This window comes from Spea bombifrons, chromosome 8 (genome assembly GCF_027358695.1).
Source record: "Spea bombifrons isolate aSpeBom1 chromosome 8, aSpeBom1.2.pri, whole genome shotgun sequence".
Lineage (NCBI taxonomy): Eukaryota > Metazoa > Chordata > Amphibia > Anura > Pelobatidae > Spea > Spea bombifrons.
The window spans coordinates 31,430,924-31,445,761 of NC_071094.1; the positions used below are offsets into that span (position 1 = coordinate 31,430,924).

Below are 14,838 nucleotides of genomic sequence, written 5' to 3' on the forward strand. Positions count from 1 at the left end.
ATTTTCATGATGAAAACGAGATGTTGCAGAACCACCTGTACATTTGCCTCTTTCCCCACCCACAACCTAATTTGATTGGCTGCTTTAATGTCACACTATAGAGTAGGAAGGCATCTGCAGCAACAGGACTGGCACTTCTAGGTCAGGCAAGTGCTTTGTGCTTTTTTATTTTTATGCATGTAAGAGTACTCTCAGGGTAGTTTCATATAAATTATTTTTATTGGTGGTGTCAGAGACAGTAATTTTCCCTTTTTATACGTCACACATTGCCACATTCCTATTAGCAGTAAAACCATATTTCCTTTCATCCATGTTCTTCTTCACTTTAGTAGTTGTAGAACGTTGTAGTAACTAGGGTCATTTTATTCCCTTTTGTAATGTGTGCTCATATTTTCTACAGGATCCGAAATTAACATGGCTTCTTTGATGTAAAATAAAGTTAGATTTTGCTCTTGCCAAACTAGTCTCTAAGTTACAAGGAATGCCATTATTTATGCATTTTACTTTCATGCAAATCAGAGTTTGCACTCTCTGAAGTTGCAAAATGAACATCTTCATTTTCATAAAAGAAACAACACTTCAAAGGAGCTGACAGCATGCAGCTCGAGAGGCTGGAATGTACCGGTTGCCCCGTAACGTGTCTTGAGGTTCATCTTTTTTGACTGGTGTGATTTTGACTGGTTCTGTATTAGCTTGCTATTGTTCCAACTGCCACAGGTGACATTTCTGTGAGTAACCATGGGGTCCTGGTTCCATTGCTTCACCATAGTGGCTGGCTCAGCTACAAAAAAAGTAATATCCGTTAGTGTCATAGGAGCTGGTACAGTTAATACAATTATTAATCTCATAGTTGTACTGGTAAAATAAAATGGACATCCAGTGAAACAGGATTGCGTTGTACGCTTCAATGAGATTTTAATGTATTATATTTTTTTATTCACTAATTGGCCAACAATAGCATTAAAGTAGCTCCAACTTTTAGTTATATAGAAACACAGAATTTCATGGCATATAATAACCAACCTGTGCTATATTTATTTTTTACAAAGGGATAGATGTCACTTTAGGAGAGTGTCTGGAATCCAGTGATCATCAATCAGTGTGGTTTAATGTAAGGAAAATGGTGTTGTGCCACACTAAAACTACAATTTTTAGATTTGTAGATAAATAAGGAAAAATGAGCAGACCAGTTGGATAAAACGGTTCTTTTCTCCTGTCATATTCCACTTTCTATTCAGGGCTGTCTCTTCTTCATCTTTTTCTTGGTATAAAGGCAAAAATACACTTATGCTGGTAGGCTATTCCACTTATCTACCACCCTCTCGGTTTAGATCGCCATGGAGACCAGGTACTAATCATCCTACACTAGCACTTAACTGAACCATAACCCAGCATATAATGTAATATGATTACCTTTTTATTTGGTACTAGGAACAATCTATTAATATTAATATTAATTATTATAACTATACTTATTGATTATTCAATATTATTAAATATTTATTGAATATAAATGTTATTATTTTTAGAAACTCTCCACAAATGTGGAACTCTGTAGATATTTTTTTAACCGTCATCTCATTTCTTTATCTACCAGGTTGAAAAGCTGACAAAATAAGTGAAATATAGTTCTAACTTGTATTTGTAAATTTTACTGCAAAGTTCTTTAATATGCAGTAGGTATTTATCAGTGTCATTCTATACTGAATGCCCTTAGGTGCTCTTATAAGTATAAAGGTCATTTTGAAGTTGTAACGGGAATTCAACTTCATATTAATGCACAGTCCATAGATTGACCAGGTTAATTAGGCTTCTATTTATGCTAATCAATAGCTTAATGTAATGTCAAATGTGAAGCATCAGTTATCCCATGGTTTCAAGTATTAGACAGTGTGATAACTCATTTGATGTGAAATATCAATGTAGAAACATCTTAATAATTAAAAACATATGACATTTATGAAACATTTATTTCTATGAAATGGAACTTCCTGCAAGCAATGAGTAAATTGGTAAGGGGGTAGTATATAATGAGGTTTTGTTAAAATTAAGGTAAATATACAGCACAAAATAAGTTAGCAATCCTAAAACTATATGTTCTTGTAATAATAAATAAAGATCAGTTGGTGTTGGTGTGAAAAAATGTCACTTAAAGTAACTAGAAAAAACTAGACTTGTGCAGTCATATTTGTACAACTTTGCCTCAATGTCTCCCTATCTTCTCTGCTGACCACGGTTCTCTTTCTCCACAAGTCTGTCTCCATTATTTTGGCCTATCAGAGAACAAAGTCACGGGAAAAGCCTCTCCCCCCCCCCCGTTCTTCCAATTGCCCTTTTGCTGAAGTGCGCCAGAAGGTGTGGTTCATGGAGAAGCTGGTGAAAAAGAACGCGTAAGAAGAAGCGGACAAAGAAAGTGGAACATGTAGAGGTAAGAAAGGAAGCAGAGCTGTGGGAACAGAGACAGGGACGCGGAAGTGGTAGGAGACATTCAGACAGAGTGTGCAAGAGAACATTGACATGGAGTGTCAATGAGGGTGACTAACAACACATTTTGGGTGAAAAAATGGAAAAAGCCCTTCGAATTTCATCCAAACTCAACAGTTCTGAAAACAAATGGTTTAAAAATGAGACAAAAAAGGTCTAGAAAACCCTGAAAAGATCCAAAATGTTCAGTTTTGTACACACAAACTGATATGTTGAGAAAATTAGTTGTTTAAGACTAGATTTAGTAACAAAAAAGGAGTGCAGCAGAGTAGACCATTTTGGGGCATTTATTGAGCCACAATGGAGTGAATCTTGTACAAAGTTTCTACATCTCGGGTAATCAGTATATATATATATATATATATATATATATATATATATATATATATATTAGCAAGTAATGAAGAGTTTCTGTTTATTGCTTTAGATTCAGTGTTCCAGAACTTCTTGGCTTTAGCCCAAATACAATTATGATCCCATATCAAAACCATATATAAAGAGACATCTATTTTTTCCAGACTAACTGGTATTAAAAAATAGGCTTTTAAGTTTTATTATTAAATGATAATAATAATTTTAAAAAATACAATTGTAACTATCTGGGTGCTTAATGGCTCCCTCTTTTGTCATTTCTGATTCTCCTTGTTTCCAAGGCAATACCATAAAATGCACTTACCTTAATAGTATGTCTTCCCTAAGTGGGTTTGTACCTTCTTCCAATGCGTTCCTTAGGCAATAGTATGGTTTGATTTACCACCTGAGATATGATATTCCATAGTGGGTTAATGGAACATTAATGCCTTGATGTGAAAAATGGTATAACTGATTAGAATCAGTAGTCATAATAGCTCACAATTTTTGCCAGGGTTGGATTTGCATATCAGATGGCCCTATACAAAGAAGGTTAGTTGCCCCCCTCCTTACTAGGAGTATATTGTTCCCTAAACCCAGAGTTTTTTTCATTTTACCATATGCTTATTCAACCACAATTCCATTTCTCATTTTTAGCGTACCCCCAAAAATATACATCGTTTTTCAAGGACAAATCGGGCTTTCTTTGTCTGGGTTATGATTTATATAACAAAATGAGTTTTCTATACAAATCAGATGCTTTCTTGGAACTAGAACTTCAAGTAGGTTTCAGTTTAGTAGTCCTTGTCACTTACTGTATAATGCTTAACCCCATGGCATAATATCCCGCTCTCTTGCTGAACAAAGATTATATCTTAAGGTCTTAAGGTGGACAAGCCTTTTTTTCCCAGTTTATCTATTTTAATTTTCATTTATTAAGGGCAGATCAGTCCCAAGTCTTCTACAAGGCACTTGGTAGTTGTCTAGAGCTGCAAGTATTAGTCTTGACCATTTCTGCTTCCACTAAGATGATTTTTCCCCATGTCACACCAACAAGCTTTTCTGTTCTTTTTAGTGGTTGGTAGTTTACTTGATCACTGAGGCTAACAGGTGATTGTTTTAGCGTTCTGAATAGTTTTTGGTAAATACATGGTGCAGGATGACATATTGTACTTGAACTGCTTCTAAGAATATTTATATGAATGTAATTTATTTTTTTCCCCAAACAAAAACTAGTTGGTTGGCTATCTAATAGGGCCACAGGCACCCTTAGGATTGTCCACAACCATACATTTAAGAACTTAGTTGACTTTTGAAAACATTGTGATGAGGAAAGATTTCATTAAGTGATATCACAATGCCCACTCCAAAACACTCAAATTCCTTTGATCTGTGTTTAGTGTTGTGTTTTATTTCTAATGAATGTTCTAGATTATTTAATCAGGGTTGTTTGGCTGTATAGAAAGAATCCAGAAGCATGCTCTATGCTTCCTTAAATAAGTATTTCTTCTTATGTTTTAAAAGGCGCTTTCACAGTGCCCCACAATTTAACAGAGGACTGGAATCATAAAAATAGAACAAATAGGTTATTCCTACAAATTGTTTGTACGTATTTGTTAGCAGATGAAATCCAGTGGGCAGGTTATATAATAAGGGTTTTTTACAACATATATGTGAATTTACACCTAATTTACATGAGGGCCTGGATGACAAAGAAAAAATTAAAATCTGTTGAATTAAAAAAAAAAATAATTGTATATTACATATGTGATTTATGGTAGCCAATCGAATCACTAAAATACACTGCAATAATGCTGTTCAAGCATTGCAATACAATGTACACCCTGCCATGCCTAATTACTTAAATAGCTGCCAATTCCATGAGATAATTGATACAGCAGAATAGTCCACAATCATAAAAACTATGGTTGCCTAAAGCTCAGCTGTTAGATCCGAAGAACAATGTTTTATAATCACATTTAATTATGTTATTAGAAAATGAAATCATTTTAAAAACACACGTGGAACAATTTAACCTAATGCAGTGTCTGAATCTCAGCGTTAGTGACTAATTTTAATATTTGGTCACAGGCAAAAAAAATGCTTTTGTATTATTTTCATCATTTCAACATTCCCTCTGCAAAGGAGATCTCAGCATGTACTGGGTGCCAAACAATATTAACCCAACCTAATCAAAATAACCGACATAATATGCTCAATTTTCACGTATCTATCAAACAAAATAGGTAGTAGCCAGAAATTGGCAGCAAATTTACTAAATATAAAAAACAAACGCTATGATTTTGAACAGATAGATTTAATTTCTTTCTTCACAACACCACATTATTAAATACCAGAAAAAAAAGTAGATATTGGTCATAGATATTTTAGACATTGTGAAAGCTTCGCGTTTGTAGACCTCATATAATTTGCTATGCCTCCCTTGTATTAAAAGAAATAGATATTTTATATTTTCGAAAAATGCTCTATTTCTTTATTTAGGAGTGTTGAATTACAGGTGCACACGTTTGTAATGAATAAGAAATATTTCATAGTGCAATATTTATGCCAGTAAGGCATAACATGTTAGAGTGATAAATTATTGGTACCTCACAGGTGGGAGTCTTCTAAAACAAATAAGCAAGTTAATCAAAGCTTAGGATTTGCTAACGTTGTTTTCTGTTAAGTAGGAATTCCGCTAAGCCGGGAGCAGATATTTTACGTTGCCAAAGCAACCCTTACTTCCTGCAGGGTGGTAACCTCTAATCACTACAGTGGAAAGCTAGGAAAAAAGAAGGATTATTTGAAGATTAGAACATAAACATGCATACTTATGGACAATATCCAAGAACCCTACTAAAGCAAACCAGTTTTGTTAGTATAGAAACATCATTTGCATTTTACTAAATTTGTGTTTACTGAGGCCTGTAGACAACAGACTATGTGTAAACAGTCTTAATGCGGTTTGGGTGATTATGCAAATGCACCCCCCCTAATTTTAGTCGGAAACCATTTGCTTTGTTGGAATAAAAATGGTTTCATGTAGGCAATTGCGTACAAAAAATTTCCACGCATAAAATGGTAAATTTTTTTACTTGTACATTTTTTATACACTGTGATATTTTGCAGGCCTTTAGGAAAATAGAGAAAAAAAAACAGAAAATGATTACTGCAAAGAGCTGTTAAGTGATGAATAACATGAATTCATCGAATATTAAAATGAATAAAATACAACAAAAAAGTAAGATTAATTTAAGACCTGTGATAAGCTGTTGCAATAGCCAAAAACATGTTCCTGCTAAAAAGGTCTTTCTAGACAGTCACACACAAACATTCTGGGTTAAGTAAGTGTATTACACAGTTGCTCAAGATAATGAACAAAAAAAAAAGGAATGTCTCTGATTTATTACACAATAGGATACAATGGATTAGGGAATTCGGAGTAAATCCATTGAACTGTTGAGGATGCTTACAGGGTCACTGGATCTGTGTAATACTGCAGTGCGTAGAGCCACCATCTTCTTCCATAAAATGCTCATTGATAATAATTCATGGGATTTAGAAACTATATATATATAATAATATTGTAGTCAGTTACAAAATTGATTGTGGTGCAAAATACCATAATGTTTTCTGTCTAAATATTTTACTTTGGTATAAAAATTGCATCATGTGATCCTACTACAACAATAAAACACAACATTTAGATTTTTGAATCCTTATCCTTTATATGCAACATGTATAGGTTTTTAGCTATAATATTTTTTTTTTTACTCGAGAATGGGGAAGGATTTGGAGATTTTCTTTGCTCTTTCGACTAACACTTCATATGAACATTGCTTTGACTAAGATTTCAAAAAGGCTTAGCGAAGAAAGATTTGTAAATATGAAAAGGTCCAACAAACAATTCCACGTAATTGATATTTATAAAGAGGAGATTAAAGGAATCTTGTTAAAAGAAAACCATGAAATTTAATATGAAATATATAGCGCTAATTGGCAAAAATAGGCCCTATCGCTTATGACACAAGGTTATAATATTCCAGGCATCTTGGTCTCAGTACTTAATATCAAGAGAAAACTGTTCAACAGCATATCCTTGTTTTATAAATGTACGAATCAACATTCAAAACTCATTTATATGCTATTCAAGGTTCTACAAAGCATTTTTAGAGTTTGTGGCTAAAATATATCCAAGAATTACATGAAGAAAAAATAGACATGGTCAAAGAGGGCTTTCCTTCAAAAAGGAACTTTTCTACCTGTAGTCAAAGCTCTGCATATATATATATATACATGTATTTATGGAAAACAATATTTCTTATAAAGGGTCAAAATAATTCATACCTATATAATAATGAATTAGTACCTTTGTGAAATCTCCGGTAAAAAAGGCATTGTTCAGGAACTTTCATATACTTCAAATGAAAAAAAAACACTAGTGAGTGAGGCTGCTGAGAAATATGAAATATGAAGACTTGATAGCAATCTTCTTGTGTTTCCATCAAAAAGATGAGGATTGCAGAGAGATCAATACAGTGCAAATTAAAAACATAAACATCTCTCTCCACATCAGCTTTTTGAATTTTCTCACACATATAATTGTATGACAAAAATGAGCCTTGGATTCTTCAGGAGTAGCTGTGAAAAGTGAAATACCAGAGAAGCTATTTTAGCAAAAGCAAATACAAAGAATGGCTTGGCTGCTAAGAAAAATATCTCTTCAGCTGTTCAATTTTTACATTGTCCAGTACGATCTAGAACTCATTGTCCACAGAATTCTATATTTGCAAGATTGTTATCCCAAGTTCAGACAAGAAAATCAAGGTCTTGTTTATTTTTGTTGACCCAAAGGTAATAGAATGAAATGCACGAATCTTCTTATACCACTAAATTAAGCGGGATACCTTATTATTTTACAATCTGGGTGCTAAAAATGCTCTGCAAAGTAAAGCACTGGTGGGTCAGGTACAAGGATACATGCACTAACCTTTAATTTAAGGTATGACCTTTCTAGGTTCTCTGCACAAACAGAATCAGTATGAGTCAGCAAAAGCTTTGGGTCACAATAAAAGTTAGTATATGAAATACAAGCATTTAAGTGTAAAGTAAGTAAATGGCCATGGTTACTTTTTATCCAAGCCAAAAAATATAATAATTTTCACTATGGTCTGAACCAATAATTTTCACTATGGACTAAATGTATGGTCACGATGATGCATCTATTTCAGCTTATATCCTATACATATTAGCTGTTCACAGTGACCCGGGTAAAGTACATGTGATTTAATATGGAGAAACCACCAATGAATCAGTGGTTTATTGTAGCATTCAATTTTTCTTTCAATTGCCCACTTGCCCACCCCACAGTAATTAAAATATGCTCTGGCACATATATTTACACACAAATTTACGCATACGCTACACACATACTAAAACACATTCTAACACATTCATATTTATGCTAACACATACACTTACAGAAACACTCATGCTAACACACACATGCACACATACACACTCATGCTAACACAAACACAAAAGCAGTTATGACAACACATACTAAATCATATTAACACACGCTGTTACACATACAGACTCATGCTAACACATACACAATCATGTTAGCACACACTTACATATGCTAACATACATTTACACAAAAGCACTAATACGCATAGGACTATCCTAGATGTAAGACCAGGAACTAATGAGAGTATTCAGAAATTTGACAGACTATAGGGGCAGAATAGTTCTTATCTACCAACGCATTTTATGTTTCTAGTATAAAGTTCTTAAGGAAGGATAGAAAGAGGTTTGGCCTGGACATGATTTCGGTTAGTTTGAAATGTAAGCATTTTTGTTTTAAAGATTGATTGTCCCATTAAACATGTTCTCTCAGTTGAAAATCACATACACTACCAGTTGATGTTAGATTTACTTTGGAATGGGATCCCTTACTTTACACTGCTCATTCGGCTTGTTCCTGATCTTCTATCAAGGGGATGAATGTTTTTTTTGTTTTTTATTATATCCATGTAAATTATAAGCGTATTATTATTCAAGCCTCTGTATTTGAAAAACCACCAAGACCAGAAGCATGATATATTCCTACTTATACCAAAAATCATTCTCTTATGAGCCTCTTTAGCAAGAACTCCCACTGGCAAAAAAGGGAAGATTGTTTTAAACACTGTATTTATAGAAGAAGAAATCCCTTAGCTTTCAATGTCAATTCTTTTATCTGGTTAAACCCAGAGCGTTTTGAGGTTTCAGTTCTGCCACCCAAAAAAAGGTCTGTATGAGAGTTTAACAGGTAAAACACTTGCTTTTAAAATAGAAAAGTCTAAAAGACTATATAATACACAGTCTGGATGAGATAAGATGGAACTGGGATTCGATAGAGAATTTCAACTACATCAATGGATTGAATAACACTCAACAGGGGATGCAGATATCAGATAAAAATGAAATGTTTAACAATACGTCAGGCTCTGAAATTGTAACCTGGCACATTTAGGGTAGCATACATGGAAATAAGGTAGGGAAAGCATCCAACAGTTTGCCAGTTGAGGTCATCACCAAACATACTTAGTCCTGCATATCAGAAATGCAATATGCAAAACCTGTACTATTCTAATAAATGCAAGCTTCTATTTTTTGACCTGGTTGTCTTGTGGTGACATTATGATCTGAACAGTAGGGGCAGTGCCTTTCCTGGGCATGTTCATCAACAAATATACTGTATATAGTCACACCAAGCTGTCTACAGTGGAACCGTGGTGTGGTGCTTTTGTATCCTCTTTCACATGCTCATACAGGCTGTTGGACACACCAGGCAAATGCCTTTAGCAATCCAACATCAAACAATGGAGCGCATATACATGGGGGAACAAAAACAAATAGCAATAGTGTAATAAGTAAAATAAACGATAATTTAATGGGGTGTAAGTTCCACTCACAAATGGGCTGGATACAAGGAGCTCATCAAACGGACTCTGATATGAAAGATCTTGCAGGCTGTAAAACCAAGAAAAACCGAAATGGTGCAGTATCCTCAGAACCACAACAAAAAATTGCGAATTGCACTTACAAAGTAGAAGTAGCACAACTCAAAGAGTAATGTGCAAACGCTAAATAAAACAGGTCATCCGGTAAACAGCCAAAAATTCTTCAATTTATTAATCTCATGTGTCAGCAAACAGCCATGTGCTGTTAAAGTAGGGTATGGAGCTGCATGCATGTGATTTATTGGCCACCGTGCTGTGCCAGGGCCAACTTTATCAGTCCAGTCTGGTACTGCCTTCCTTATATAAAAACTAGACAGCTGCCCCTGGTGTTAAGCTGGCACAAAGTACAGATGGCATGCACCGTGTCAAGAAATACTGGTACAGAAGAACAGCTTAGGGATGAGCTTGGGGATAGATTTGTGGTTGGAATAAGACAGAAAGTGCGCACAGACCTGTATCTATTTGCTGAAAGCTAATGCACAGATATAATTTTACACTAAAATTCCTTAATTTGTTTTTTTTTTAAGAAAAGGTGGGGTGTTGAAAACCCTTTGATAACATGACTAAAATGATTGGCATTTGTTTACATGTTAAGGCCAAACCAAGATCAATTAACCAAAAAGACCCTATTAAGATGGATATTTCTATGTATTATCTACTTGAAGAAAACACCTTCAATGATTAGCTTCATTCTTTGGCTTGTTAGCAAATAACAATTCTATTCTGTTTATTTACCAATCATCTTTAATACATACATTCAGATCTAGTGCTGCAAGTTTCTCCTTTGAAGACAATCTTGACAGAAAATCATTCAGATAATAGCGTCTATGTAAATAATTTTCTCCAAAACCTCCTGGGGTTGAATCTCAGTATTCTGACAATAGCGATGTCTCAGTAATAACCATGCACCACTAATGATTTTTCTTATCTATAAATTCTATACACCATTGCATTAATAGAACCTAAGGAGTTTCTAAGGAAGGTTAAATATCAGAGAGATCTTTTATTGTATGGGACACCGGAACACATCTGAAATAGACAATGCATGGAGCCGTGTTATTGTCCTGTAACGTCGGAGCAATGTAAAGCATCCTTGCAGTGCTTAAGAAATACAGTAGCTTTGATATCAATAATAGTATTTCAATGAAACAAAGGCAAAATGAAAAATTAAAGGCATCTGTATGCAGTAGGCTGTGAAAGTTTTCGGTAACCTATGTGAGCTTGGGTTCTCAATCAAATCCTCTTGAGCAGACTAAAAGTTTAAATAACAATTTTAAATAAAAGCTTACATTTAATAAATAGCTTATACCAAGGTCCACTTAAATGTATATACCTCAGCCATAAGGACTAGCTGAACCAGATAAAGAACATTACATTGGAACACAAATACTCCCTGCTTTTAGTAGAGCCTATCTAAGGAGTGGATTGCATGACAAAAAAGTCTTATTGTCTCCAATAACTAAAAGAATTTTGGGATTAGACTGTATGCAGTAGAAGACTGGGTCCAGATTGGGGAGACTGGACTAGTTATTTTACATCAGTCCATGGATAAACATTAACAGGGATGCTTAACTATAGGAGAATTTGTTAAGATACAACTTCAGGGGCTTGTTCTTGTCCTGGGCTTGTTCAGGAACACATATCTGTAGCTTCACCAAGCTGTCTGTACCGTGGCACAGCGATATGGTGCTTTTGTATCCTCTGCCACAGACTCAGAAAGTCTATAAGACACACCAGGCAAATGCCTTTATCATGCAACCACGTGCTGTAAACGAATAGCATGCACCTGCACGCCTGAGAAGAGTCAACGGTATATTTGGACTGTAGCATTTTGATAGCCGGCCAGCAATTCGGAATTGGAACCTCTCCGGGTTTCCTGCACATAACATCAGTGGAGCGCTCACTGATGTCAGCAGACCCGCCCACCCACATCCCGAAAAGGAAGAGCTCTGGGTAGCTGGAGTTCCTGGGTATGCTCCCATGTATAAATGTCATTGACATACACAGTGGCCGGAGTTCAAATTAGTGTGGGTTGTGCAGATGTTTTTTTTTTTTACCGATATAGGATGGGTAGGGTCTTGTGAGCATGGATCATAGGAGGCTATAAAAGGAGGGCTCTGTTGACTTTAAACCTGTACAGCTGAATCTAATTCATGCATTTTCTCATTGGTTTCCAATAAAGATGAGTGGGTCCCTCGGTCTGGTATAAGTGAGTATAATCTGGTATAATCTAAGATAGCGTTTATTCAGGTGGCAATCAAACCTTAAGTAGTTAAGCATACAACTCACCAAGTCTACTCATTGGTTAGTAGCAAACAGTCTGTCTAGACTGCATGTCACAATCATGGGCATCTGCAGGATTTTTTCAAGGGGGTTGCAATATCCTCCCTTTCAGTGCCCTCTTCCACTCCAATACCTCCTTATCTCCTCCCCATTGCCTACCTTTGTTAAGAAGAGTGGTTTCCTGGTGGGAGGCAAATGTTAGTAGTAGTAGTAGTAGCTAACAGACCAGTGTGCACAACATGAGAAAGTTTATGTTGTGCAGAGCTATGATCTACAGCAAACATTATGAGATATTACAAAAAAAAGGGTAGCAAGAGGATAGTAAAAGGGTACATAAAGGCTTGGAACCAAAATAGGACACTTGGTATTGTTCCAGCAGTTGTGGCTAATATTTGACACTTGAAGTGCTGTTATTACATATCACATGATGTTCAGCCAACCAAATGGATGGCTGAGAATCATTATATATGCATTCCACAGCATCTGCAGTGCCAATCCATAATGATATAAAAAAAATAACCTTTGACACTCCAGCTGTACTCACTTTCCCATGATACATAACATACAGTACTGGTTGAGAGTCATTTGAGCTAGAGTAGTAACTAACCCTATCTGCAATAAATAACCCAAGCTGAAATAAACTACCTTGTGTCTGCAGCATGCAAACTGTGTCTATGCCTGTGAAGGAGCTGCCACCAGAATAAAGAGTGGATGGAGAGGAAGAGAGCAAACCAAACCATTCTAACAGCAAGGGGTGTAGAAAATTAAATAAGCTTTTTTCCTGCACTCCCCTGTCAGGTATTTTTCTGCAGTCATCAATTAACAATTTCAAGCAAACACGTTTGATAAAATGTGTTACATTAGATTTTAACTTTAACATATACTGTCACATTGTTCAATGACCTCTGTGGCCTTTTATCTCCACAATCCGGTTTTAGCATATTCAGTTTAATAATATTTAATATGCATAGAAATTCACAGTATTTAAATAAACTATCACTTGATCTATGCAGGTTTTCTCCTAACGATGTATAAATTATACTATCTACAATAAAAAGTTTAGTTGACATTCATTTTATTCATGCTGTTCTTATTACAGGGCTGTTGAAAACAATGGGGCCATATCATAACCAAATAACCAAAATAACCAAATAATAATAATAATAAATACTCTTCAACAAATTTGTCTTTGCATTCTGTTAAAAATGCACTAGAAATAAAAAAAAATAATTTAAAAAATGCACTAGCAATACTATCTTAATTCAGTGCAATTCCTTAAAATTGCAAACATTTGTTTTCTCATCTTAACAGGCTTTTAATTAAGTGTCATCCCTATAAGAAAATATACAAATCTGTAGAAACCCCTAACCCTTTTTCATTAGTTGTTACCCTTTGTGTGTCAGCGTGTTATCACATTGTAACATGGCATGAAAAAGGTCAGTTCCCTTAGTTTCATTCTTTCTGTTTGGAAACATTTCAATGCATGAAAAAGCTGAATTAACAATTCAATAGGTTATCAAACCGTATGAGTAACAGATCGTGGAGTGTCTTATTCCTTGTCAACAACCAAATATTCTCAATATTCTCGTTTATGCAGTATAAAAAACTTAAATTTTTCCAGATTTTAAGATTTTGTGGACACTGAGAAATGTAATGTATTTAATTAATTTGAAACTGAAATAATATTTTTTTTTATCTTATCTTGTCAGTAATTAAGACAGAAAGCTTGAAATATCATGTTGTATTTCATATATATATATATATATGTGTGTGTATATATATATATATATATATATATATATATATATATATATATATATATATATATATAAATATATCATTCAAGCTGCTTAAACAATGCATCTTGTTATCATTGTACTCCATAAATTTCCACCTGCTTTTTTAACCCCCTTAAGGACAATGGGTTGTCCTTAAACCCATTAAAAACAATGCATTGTATGAGCTTTGTCATGAAGGGGTTAATATACTGTTTATGTTTGTATACTTTTCTTACTTTTTGTATTCCCAATGTATTTCTTGATATACTAATTACTATGTATACTATGTATACATCTCAGTTTTTATTTATGGTATTTTTAATAAATATTAATCAAGAATTATGTTGAACTAAATACCATTTAAAAAAAATGTAATATATATAAAAACAATATCTAATTTGTAAGTAAGGATTATTCAAATTCTATAAAATAATATGGTTACATCAATGCAGTACATAAACTATAAATATAAAAAAATAAATGAATGCATTATAAACTACACACTGTTTAGTAAAAAAAAACTTTTGTAATCAATACTTTATATTAATATTTAAAATATTAATTAGTGGTTAAGGCAAAAATAATGCTGATATAAATGTAATCTTAAATATAATTATTAATTTATTTTTAAGATTAAACACAAACAAAACTTGGTTTTGTTCAAATGTTTTTGAATTGTTTCTTTGCATAATTACTATTGTTAAAGCTTTTAATACCAATTAATTAAAAAAATTAAAAAGATAAATAAATAATACACATAATAAATATCTCAAATATCTGACATTTGAAAAAGTATTTAAGCAAAAACCATATGCTGTTTCCAACATATTTATTGTCTTTCGACGTTATTTATTGTCTTATGAAAGTAAAAAAAAGATATTAATATTCAGTTATTTTATTTATGCACTAAAATGTTTAAACCGCATTTGATT

The 14,838-nt window shown here is 33.9% G+C and overlaps 1 long non-coding RNA gene across 1 annotated transcript in view; it reads right to left on the reverse strand.

Moving 5' to 3' along the window:
• Positions 1-242: 242 nt before the first annotated feature.
• LOC128502660 (uncharacterized) overlaps positions 243-14,838 on the reverse strand; it is a 57,971-nt gene continuing 43,375 nt past the window's right edge. Inside the window, exon 2 of the long non-coding RNA XR_008355157.1 lies at positions 243-781. This is a non-coding gene — a long non-coding RNA (uncharacterized LOC128502660). The remainder of the gene's footprint in view (positions 782-14,838) is intronic.